At 50.2% G+C, this 9909-nt stretch overlaps 1 pseudogene; it reads left to right on the forward strand.

The window, feature by feature from the left end:
• The first annotated feature begins 1011 nt into the window (after positions 1 to 1011).
• On the forward strand, positions 1012 to 1928 carry LOC119390781 (uncharacterized; annotated as a pseudogene).
• The last annotated feature ends 7981 nt before the right edge of the window (positions 1929 to 9909 follow it).

Below are 9909 nucleotides of genomic sequence, written 5' to 3' on the forward strand. Positions count from 1 at the left end.
GTCCGCGCAGGATGTCTTGCTTCAACTCGATCATGAGATCCTCGATCCAGTCGAGTATCCCCTGAATGACAAAGTTGTGCTCGCTTTGGATCTGAAGGGGGCCTTTGATAACGTGACCCACGAAATTATTCTAACGCATCTCTCACAGGTGGATTGCGGCCACAACACCTTCAACTATATTAAACAATTCCTCACTGACCAACAATCATACATTCGGATTCAGGACACTGAACACGGCCCTTACCGTTTAGGCACGAGAGGGACCCCGCAGGGAGCGGTCCTCTCGCCCCTCCTATTCAATCTGGCAATGATGAGACTCCCCGCTCAGCTGGCGAAAGTCGAAGGCATACAGCATGCGCTCTATGCCGACGACATCACCATATGGGCGTCACACGGCTCGGCAGGAGACATGGAGGCAAGCCTGCAGCAAGCGGCGGACATCGTGGATGACTATGCCCGTCGCTGCGGCCTTCAGTGCTCCCCGTCCAAATCGGAATTCGTGCACATACGCCCATCGCGAAAGTGCACCACAAAAATTGACCTCTCCCTTCACAGCGGACCCATAACCGAACGCGACGAGATTAGAGTACTGAGGCTCTTTATACATAAAAATCGCAAAGCAGACACAACATTGGCCAAATTGCGTGAAGTGGGGGACCAGGTGGGCCGGATGGTCCGCCGGGTTTCCAACAAGCGCGGGGGGTTACGATGCAAAGACGCCTTGCGGCTGGCGCATGCATTCGTAACCAGCTGAGTCCTGTACTCGGCTCCATACCTCCACCTACGCAAATTCGACGAGAATGCACTCGAAGTCATTCTCCGCAAAATCTACAAGCGCGCCCTCGACCTTCCTGTCAGCACCTCTAACCAGCGCCTTCTGGGCCTGGGAATGGTGAACACCTTCAAGGAGCTTCGAGAGGCGCACTTGACTAACCAATATACTAGACTCTCTAAAACACCGTCGGGTCGCCGCCTCCTTGCCCGACTACACATCAATCATTCATGCATACGGAAGAGCGCGTACAGATTCCAGAAATTTGGCGATACTCCCTGCACGTGCGCCCTCTTCCGGCTAACATGACCCGAGACGACCACAGTGGCCGACGCCTCGCGCGGGCGGAAGCCTTGGCTCGACACTACAGCCACAAATTCGGAGTATTCTACGTGGACGCCTCCGGCCCGCACCACGGGGGTTGGTACACGGCTGCGCTCGTCCACCAAAACACCGCTGTAAACGGACTCACCTTCCGTGCACATAACATAACGCACGCGGAGGAGATCGCCATCGCACTAGCCGCCGCAGATCAGGACTCAAGGGTCATCATCACCGACTCAAGGGGTGCATGTCGCAATATAGAACAGGGATACATTCCGTACCTTGCCTATAAAATGTTGCAGAACAGCAGCTACCTATAAGTGCCCCCGCGCACCGAACGATCATATGGGCTCCGGCTCACACGGGCCTCGATGGTAATGAAACGGCCGATGCCGCTGCCCGCGCGCTCACTCTCCGGGCACCATCCTCGTCCCCTACCGATCCGGACTTCGAACCCAATCCCGCCTACACCTTTAAGGAGGTCACACAATTTTATCAATCCGGCCATAATATCTATCCAAAACCCTGTAAAGGCCTCACGAAGGCGGAGGAGCGAATCCTCCTTCGCCTTTATACCAAAACTTTATTGTGCCCGGCAATTATAATACACTTTGACCCCGCTTGCACGGGGAAGTGCCCGCATTGTGAGGAAAATTCCTGTGACATTTTCCACATGGTGTGGGCTTGCCAAGAAACCCCAAACCTTACCCCACTACCCAACCCTTCGCAGGAGGACTGGGAGGCAGCCCTGCTCGGCTGCTCTGACCTGACGGCCCAACGGGCCTTGGTCGAGCGGGTCCAGGCCGCGGCCATCGCCAATGGACTCCTTTAAGAGGGAGCCCACCTAGTGTTTGTACGGGGCGGCCCATCAAGGACCGCTCCCACCCTCCCTGTAAATAACATCTGTAAATAAATGTTTTTCAGCAGCAGCAGCAGCACAACCCTTACATATCTGCAAAAAGAAATTCTGCGTGCATTAAAAAAAAACATGGTTGATCCCTCCATCATAGGAATAACACGAATGTAAACGTGCCCTTACAGAAGTAACTGAATGTTTACTGTACATTGATATAAGAGGGTCTGTACAATGTATATTGATGTCTGGCAGCTATAGCACCGTTTAACGTGCATGTATTCACTTTGATGGTACATCTCCATCCCGACGACTAACGTCCATGCTAAATGATTAAACAAACCCTTGTGGTAGCTGTAGTAGTTAACGGTGAAAGCGTAGTCAAAGAACGAGGTGTGATAGCCAGAAGAGCGTCGCATATTGGACGCAGAACTTCGTCGCCATTTCGCGGCATGTTAAATTGTGATTGAACACCACGGGCGGACTGGAGGGAGACGCAAAGCGCGTTGCGCCGCCCCGGTAGCCCAGCCGCGATTTTTCTCTGTGCGAGCGCGTCAGCGGGGAACGCGGTGTGTTACAGCCAGGTGAAGCAGGCGCGCGTCACGGAGCTATTTTGAAGACGATACTTAAACAGAGAACTTTTGGTCTGTCTGTCTGTCTTTCTGTTTGTCGGCACGTCACTCGATTCAACCACCCGGCCAAAGTTTAAGCCCATGCCTAAAGACCACGTAACTTGAACTGGTGTATGCGATCATAGTTTCAGCATGGTCGATTAAAAAACAAATATTACGCATATCTGAGGCGCAACATCATTTCCCTAGGTATCATGCAGTGTGTTCCTTTATTACAGAATCTATAGATACGTAATTCTAAATATCCTAGTGCTCAAAGAAGCGAGACGCAGTGCAAAAAAAAAGCCTCTGCCCAGCGATTTCACTACGACGCTATGCTGCTGCCACCTGGCAGCATATGCCGGGAATTCCGAAGCCGATGTTTCCCGATAGCGCGACAGATGGCGTCCATATCTCACGCAGCGTAGAGTCACTAGAAAAATTTCAGAGTATCGCATCTGTTTTCCGCGCGCCGCCGCCGACGCGATTGGCTTACTCGCATCACGCGACCTCTTGCCGCCATATCCCTTCCAAGCGCTTTGGGTGCAGGCGCGTTGAATGCAGATCGCGGCCGGACTTTTAGCAGTACCACGGTTCCTAGAAGTACTTCGTCACTTTCTTAAACGCGTCATGGAGATGCCAGAGAGTAGCTCACCAGTAACCGAACGTTACTGGTGAGCTACACCGGGAATTTCGTATATTTTTGCATCCCGTGTGCGAAACATTAACGTCAAAGAGCGTCGTTATACGTGGTTGCATAGTTGGCCGCGGAATGAATTCGCCCCTTTCGAAGAGCACTCCTTTCTGCAGTGAACTACACAAACTTTGCTGGAAAAGCTCTCATGCAACAGGATACTTCACCTTTTCGGTTCGCTATGTTCAGCGATATTGAAAACCACATACTACATACCTTTCTATTTCCTCGGCTTTTTATATCTCGATCTGTTGAACAGATTGTGCATGCATTTCGAGTTATCAGCGTGTCACGCACGAGAGCGAAATCGAAGACGTCGCATTATCATTTGCCACTGCGTAAAACTGAAGCGTGGAACTCTGTTGATAAACTTGGTTTATGACAATGTTATTAAGCGTATTTTTTAAAAAAAAAAAGTGTTGCTAATGCGGCATTGAGCCGAGCGTACCCTTACAATACTGTTTAGTGGGTGAGAACTGGTCACAAGAACAAAAAAAAGAAATCGGCTTATCCTCCCAAGCATTGAGGCAATCAATTTCATGCGAGCCCTAGATCTATATACATACTACTGTGTTGCAGTAGCATGCGCGTTAAAATTTTTCGGGATGTGGTATTTCTGATCAAAATAACATAATGCACTGCGCCGAAGAAGTTTTAACAAGAGTGCATTACGAAAAAAAAAAAGTTGAAATTAAAAGCAGTGCAGAAACTGAACCCAGCTGTTTACGAGCTGGCAACGCCCCCCCAAAAAAAACCGTCGGAACACAGCGAAATATTTGCAAATGCACTGCAACCTTGGGAATATTCAGGAGACAAAAATTAGGAAATGAAACAACTGAGTAGTGATGTCAATCATTTTTGATGGCCTATTTTCTACGTATCTGTTAGGGAATGAGAATGTATTCGCAAACTAAGATGCACCTTACCTACCACACGCCGATTCGCCCGTGTGTTCGGCTGCTGGTGTTCCGACCGAGACAAATACTTCACCCACAACTTCCACTTACCGTACACACACCACTTCTATTAAAGATAACACCCAGCTGAACAGCAAGCATGGTGCGCAAGTAAGGTATGCGTCAGCGATCAGTCGAAGGACGCAATGCTGAGTGTTCTCGATGTTCGATAATCTTCTCGAATGCGCTATGAAGTGAACCTGAACACCGACGGCAAAGATAGTGCAAACAGTCAACATTCACGAAGTGTCGAAGTAAATGGCATCTCGCACGGTCATTACGCTAATGCAACTATTAGCCCCGAGAAGTTGGGGTGGCGCCACCTGGCGGGAGGCGTGGATGACGTCACGGCAAGGACTCTTTGACGCCCGCCGTGACGCGCCGGCATATCACGCGCGCTTGCTTCGTGCGCTGTTCCGCTGTTTACGTTCGGTTTTAGCCTGTCTCAAGCTTCAGATGAATGACGAAAACAGCATCGATAATGTTCCTAGTAAAACGACACAGAGCTATATGCATTTTTTCTTCACAGTCCCCAACGATGCCCGCGCGCCGTCGTGCACACTTTGAAAGGGGTGATCAGGTTTGTTGTGTCGCGCAGCTAACTTCGGGGATGGGTCTGATTCCCGACCACAGCAGCCGCATTCCGACGGGTGTGAAAAGCAACATTCCTCTGCTTAGATACAGGAGCACGTTAAAGAATTCGACGCGGTCAAAATTATTCTGCAGCGTGCCTCACAATCATGTCGTGGTCTTGACACGCAAGACACCTTATTCACATTATTAGGTTGCGTTGTTCACGGGCGATTGCTTTAAAAAATATGATGGTTTCGCCTCCACAAGTGTTATTTGCATCGGACCAATGCGATCGGCGGACAGTGTTCTTGCCGGTGTACCAAGCCCCGCGCACGATTACGCAAGCGCATGCAGTATTGGGCTTCGCAAAATATCTCGAAAGCGCTCGCCCGAGAATATTGCCGCAGTTGTTGTGTTTGTTTTTCTTGTGTACTCGCTCACTCATCATGTTGTTTAGTTTCACGTTTTTCTCGCAATAATTTCGGGGCTTCATTTCACTACAAAAACAAGTTGAGGTTATTTGCGCAAACTTCTTATTGCTGTCTGATTGTGTCTTCATGCAGCATCGCAGCAACGGCGCTGTTACACTTGTATAAGTACTAGTTTAGATAGCCAGCTCGTAAATTAATTTTCCTTTCATTTGATTTACCCGTGACCATCATCAACCTTTATGCGGACATGACTTGCCAGACCATTAATTGAGTCATTGATGCGAAAGACGTTCAATACGTGGGCCACGTTGCTGAGAACGCCATCGAAACAGTTCAGAACGCTCATTTCGACTTTCAGGCGTTTGTTTTGCAGACGATTGCTATCAACAGTGCTCCCACGTGCATTTAACATTATCGCTTGTGACCCGGCGGTTGATGGGACCAGCAGTTTATGCAAATCGGGGTATACGGGCACATAATTCCAGACAAGTGTTGAGAAGAAATGTTAACCCGAGTATACTAACATATCAGCATTTCCGAAACAAATGTGTGTGTGGCAGCATTATTTTGTTTATATGTTCCGTACTGATTCTTAATGATAGTCAGATTCATCTAAAGTCTCCTGCAGCAGGAAGTGCAATTCTGTCAAACCACCTATATAATCTGCACAGGCAGACATAACTTGTACGATAAACCACAATGTAGTTAGTGAATTGAAAGCGTCCTAATTTCATTTGTAATTCTTCGGGACACATGTTCTAACCGTGGAGTCTACGCCAAGTTGTAATGAAGTTAGAACCATTAGCGTAAATTATTTAGCACCGATGTTTTGGAGCACGCGGTGAAAACAACGAATGTCTTGCTCTCGTGTATCACCATTTTCACTGTGAAGCTTCCGTTCTGACGGGAATTCGCCACTTATAAGCTATATTATCCAAACTTTCTACAGCTTACTAAACTTTCGCTAGTAGTGGAAACTTCTACCGTCTGCCTTGGATGATTTGCGTCGCAACAATGAGCAGTAATCACCACCGTATCGCGAAAGAGCGGGTACGCGGTGGGCGCAGAAAAAGGCGATCCTCGGCCGCGGAGCAAGCGAGTCCTTGCCGTGACGTCACATCGCCGCGACTGCCGCGCCGCCAGTGTTCGTTCTCGGGGCTAATACAGCTCCGGACCTTGCGAACACACCTGGCTGTGAAACGAAAAGAGACCGATGAAGCCAAGAAGAGACTTCGCGAACACATGGCAACATTCTCCGCACGTTTCATTAGCTACACCGCTTACCGCGTAGTCGATTCATGACTGTCGATGACTCGAAATCACTTCTGATATCCTTTTGAAGAAACACACACACACATATTGCAGTTACGCCGAGCGTGACACGGCATCGAGGCGAAAAGATCGGTCACTTCTCAACACACACTACCAACGCGCTGGACGGTCCGGAAGGGAAATGGCCGCCGCCGCCCAATGTTGCCCGCGTGCAGCCTACCTTTGCGGTACTCTGAAATTTTGCAGTGACTCTAACGCAGCGCCTCCTCTATTTTATCAATGCGATGCGGCCAATTCAGCGTAGAGGAGGCGCTGTCTGAGGGAAGGCAAAAGGTAAATGGCCGCTTGGTGAAGTACAACCCACTCTACTAGACATGCCCAGAAAACGCACGGAAAAGACCGACGACCAAATTGCAGCGGAGAAGCGCTGTCGTGCCGACGCCCGTCGTCTGAGCAACGTCGTCTGAGCAACGAGCCCAGCGGCTAGCGAAAGATCGTGAGTCGAGGCGCGCCCGGAAGCAACAGGCTACAGACCAGTTGCGCGACGCGCGAATCGTCAGCGACCGAGAGGCTAAGCGAGCGTACCGGGCGGCAGAAGAGACGCCCGAAGTTCGTGCCGAACGGGTAACCAAAGAACGCCTAGCACAGTAGAAACGCCGGGAAGCAGAAACTCCAGAAGATGGTTCCCAAAGGCGTGCAAACGACCGTGAAGCCAAGCGAGCCCACCTTGAGACAGAGGAAACGCCAGAAGCGCATGCGGCGAGAACCGCCAAATACCGGGAGGCCAAGCAAGCCTACCGGGTCTCACAAATAGTTCTTCTTTGCAAACTATCATGCTATACAGTACCGCGCGCGACCCAAACATTGCTGACATGTCGTGGAAGTACGAACACATGGCATGCCAGCAGTGATAATGCGGTAAAATTAAATCTGTTCAAGCAAACCCCCACTGCATTTATCACGCGAGGACGGAAATGGTTTGACAACAGCATCATGGGTGGCTGCGGATGAGACCAGGACTCATGTAGTACGGCCGGCCAAAGAATATCGTCTTTCGACGACATTTGCAGCGAAGCACGCAGATACGCGGGCAATTTTTTGGTTTGGATTAGCGTGATGCTATGAGCGAGGCCGACGCTTTTACGACGCTTGGTTTAAGGTCGCCCACCTCGCGGTGTGTGAAGGCATTGACAAAATTGAACTTCTATTGAAAATGCGCCGAATGGGACGGACGTGTAACGCGTTGCAGGTGCTAATCGTGGAGGCCGCAGTAATGACGAATTACTTTACTTTACCGCTCCTAAAGGGCAACACCACCCCGCCGACCGGCAGAGTGGTAGATATAAAAGGCGCGTTTGTAAAGCTTCTACAGTCTGTGACCATGGCGCAGTGGATAGCGTGCCCGGCATCTGATGTTGCGGACCGAGCGGTCGTGGGTGCGATGCCCGTTGACGGAACTTTTTTTTCTTTGCCATCTGATCGTGTAAATTTTTTAGGCGTCATTTCCGTGACGGAAATACGTCACTGAAGTCTTGGTGGGCCCCGGCATAAAACACTTTCGTGTTAAAAGAGCTCCTTCTAGAAATAAGAACTGCGTTTTTAAGGTGAACGTCCTACTGCAAAAGACCGCGTAATTTCCTAGACATTTATCACTATATGACATTTATGAGCCCATAAACCTCAGTATACATGGTTGCAATGTTACGTCTACTCAGGATGTGTTTTTTTTTTTTTTTTTACGGAAGCATATATAACGAAAGCACGACCGAAACAACTTGTGCCACCCCTCTTGCTTCCGACTGTGGTATTCGATAAGAGGCGTGAATCCTCCTTGAACACCCTGAGTCACTCTGAAGATCTTCCTGTACGTTCCTGCACAGTGCCCTGCTGTGCGCCGTGGTGACTTCCGAAGAAAACAACAGAAATGCACCATAGTTGAGTACACATCACTCTACATCGTCGAACATTTTCTCTAACACCGAACAGATCGAGACGCAAGGTAAAGGTGCCTTTCTCAGAAGGTGGCACACACGATTTTCGCAGTGCGGAAGGGGAATACTGAATTCCCTATACTGCCGCTTAAAAAGCGTCGGGCACATGAAAAAAAAATTCATCGGTTAAGTATTATATGTGCCGGCCTGAGACGGCGACACGCGTGTTCGCCGCATGTTTGAGTACAAATGTAGCAATGCTTCCCAACCAACTGATTTATCTGCAAATTTAGTCTGATTTTTTCATATCAGTGGTCCGTCACCTGTGATAGCGCCTAAGTGCCCTATGTTACATAAAAAAAATTACACCATCTCCCGCTAAAGGGAACCATTTGTGGATGCGAAGCAGTGCCGCTCGACGTTGACGTATCGATTCGGCTTCGCGTTGCCGCGCCGCCTCGAGATCCGCCGCTCGATGTTTTGATTCGGCTTCCCGAGCCCGGTGTTCAGGGTCCGCTTGCCACCGTTCACGGTTCTTTTCGGTATCGCGAGCCCGAAGTTCGGGATCGCCACGTCGCCGCTCCCGTTTCGCGGCAGCGGCCCGAGCGCTCATCGCGGCGCTGCACAGTAGAGAGAATAGAGTCTTTTACCAAGTTACGGAAATAGGGTACTCAAATACGGTAAGGCAGTACGGTAGCGTTCCTCCTTTCCTCCTGGTTGTGCTTTGGCCGCTCAACGACCGGGAAAGGAGGAGCGGTACCGTACTGTTTTGCCGTATTTGCGTACCGTAGTTCCGTAACTTGCTAAAAGACTCTAATGAAGCGCGCGCGCTCCGTCGTTTTCATACCGCGGAACTACCGTGGCGCCCCCAGCAGAGTATGCAGCTGTCGCACCACCTCTTGTGCGCGCCGTTCCGTAGAGTAGAAGATTCCTAGAGGATAGAGGGGGAGCGTAGGAGAGGAGGGAGCAGGGGAGGGGAAGCGCATGTGCAGTGGGAGGTGGACGTGCGCGGCGCTCCGTATACTAGGGGATTCCTAGACGAGATAGGGGAGGGGGGGGCGTAGGAGAGGAGAGAGGGGGGAGGGGACGCGCATGCGCAGTGCGAGGTTGGGCGCCGCGGGCAGCAGGGAGGGATGGAGAAAGCCCCCACCAAAGGCTGCTTCGCATCTAAAACTTTGCCTGTGTCTGTGAACTTCTTGTCCTTTGTGCCGTCTTTTGCGCTGCTCTAAAATATTATTTGCCTTCCTGCTTGTACAGTGGGGATGGAAAGAAACGCGAACATGCGGCATCTACATTCTCTGCTCTTTCGCATTTATTTTCGAGTGGTTCTAGCCAGGATGGTGATAAAATGTCGCTACTGTCATCCATGATACGATTAAGAACTATATAGAATCTTTTTATTGGCACCAAGTTCAGAGCGTGATGAAAATAGGGCGCCGCGCTGTTCGCGTTTCTTTCGATCCCCCTCTACATGCCGTTAAAGTGAGCCTTT

Source organism: Rhipicephalus sanguineus, chromosome 4 (assembly GCF_013339695.2).
Source record: "Rhipicephalus sanguineus isolate Rsan-2018 chromosome 4, BIME_Rsan_1.4, whole genome shotgun sequence".
NCBI lineage: Eukaryota > Metazoa > Arthropoda > Arachnida > Ixodida > Ixodidae > Rhipicephalus > Rhipicephalus sanguineus.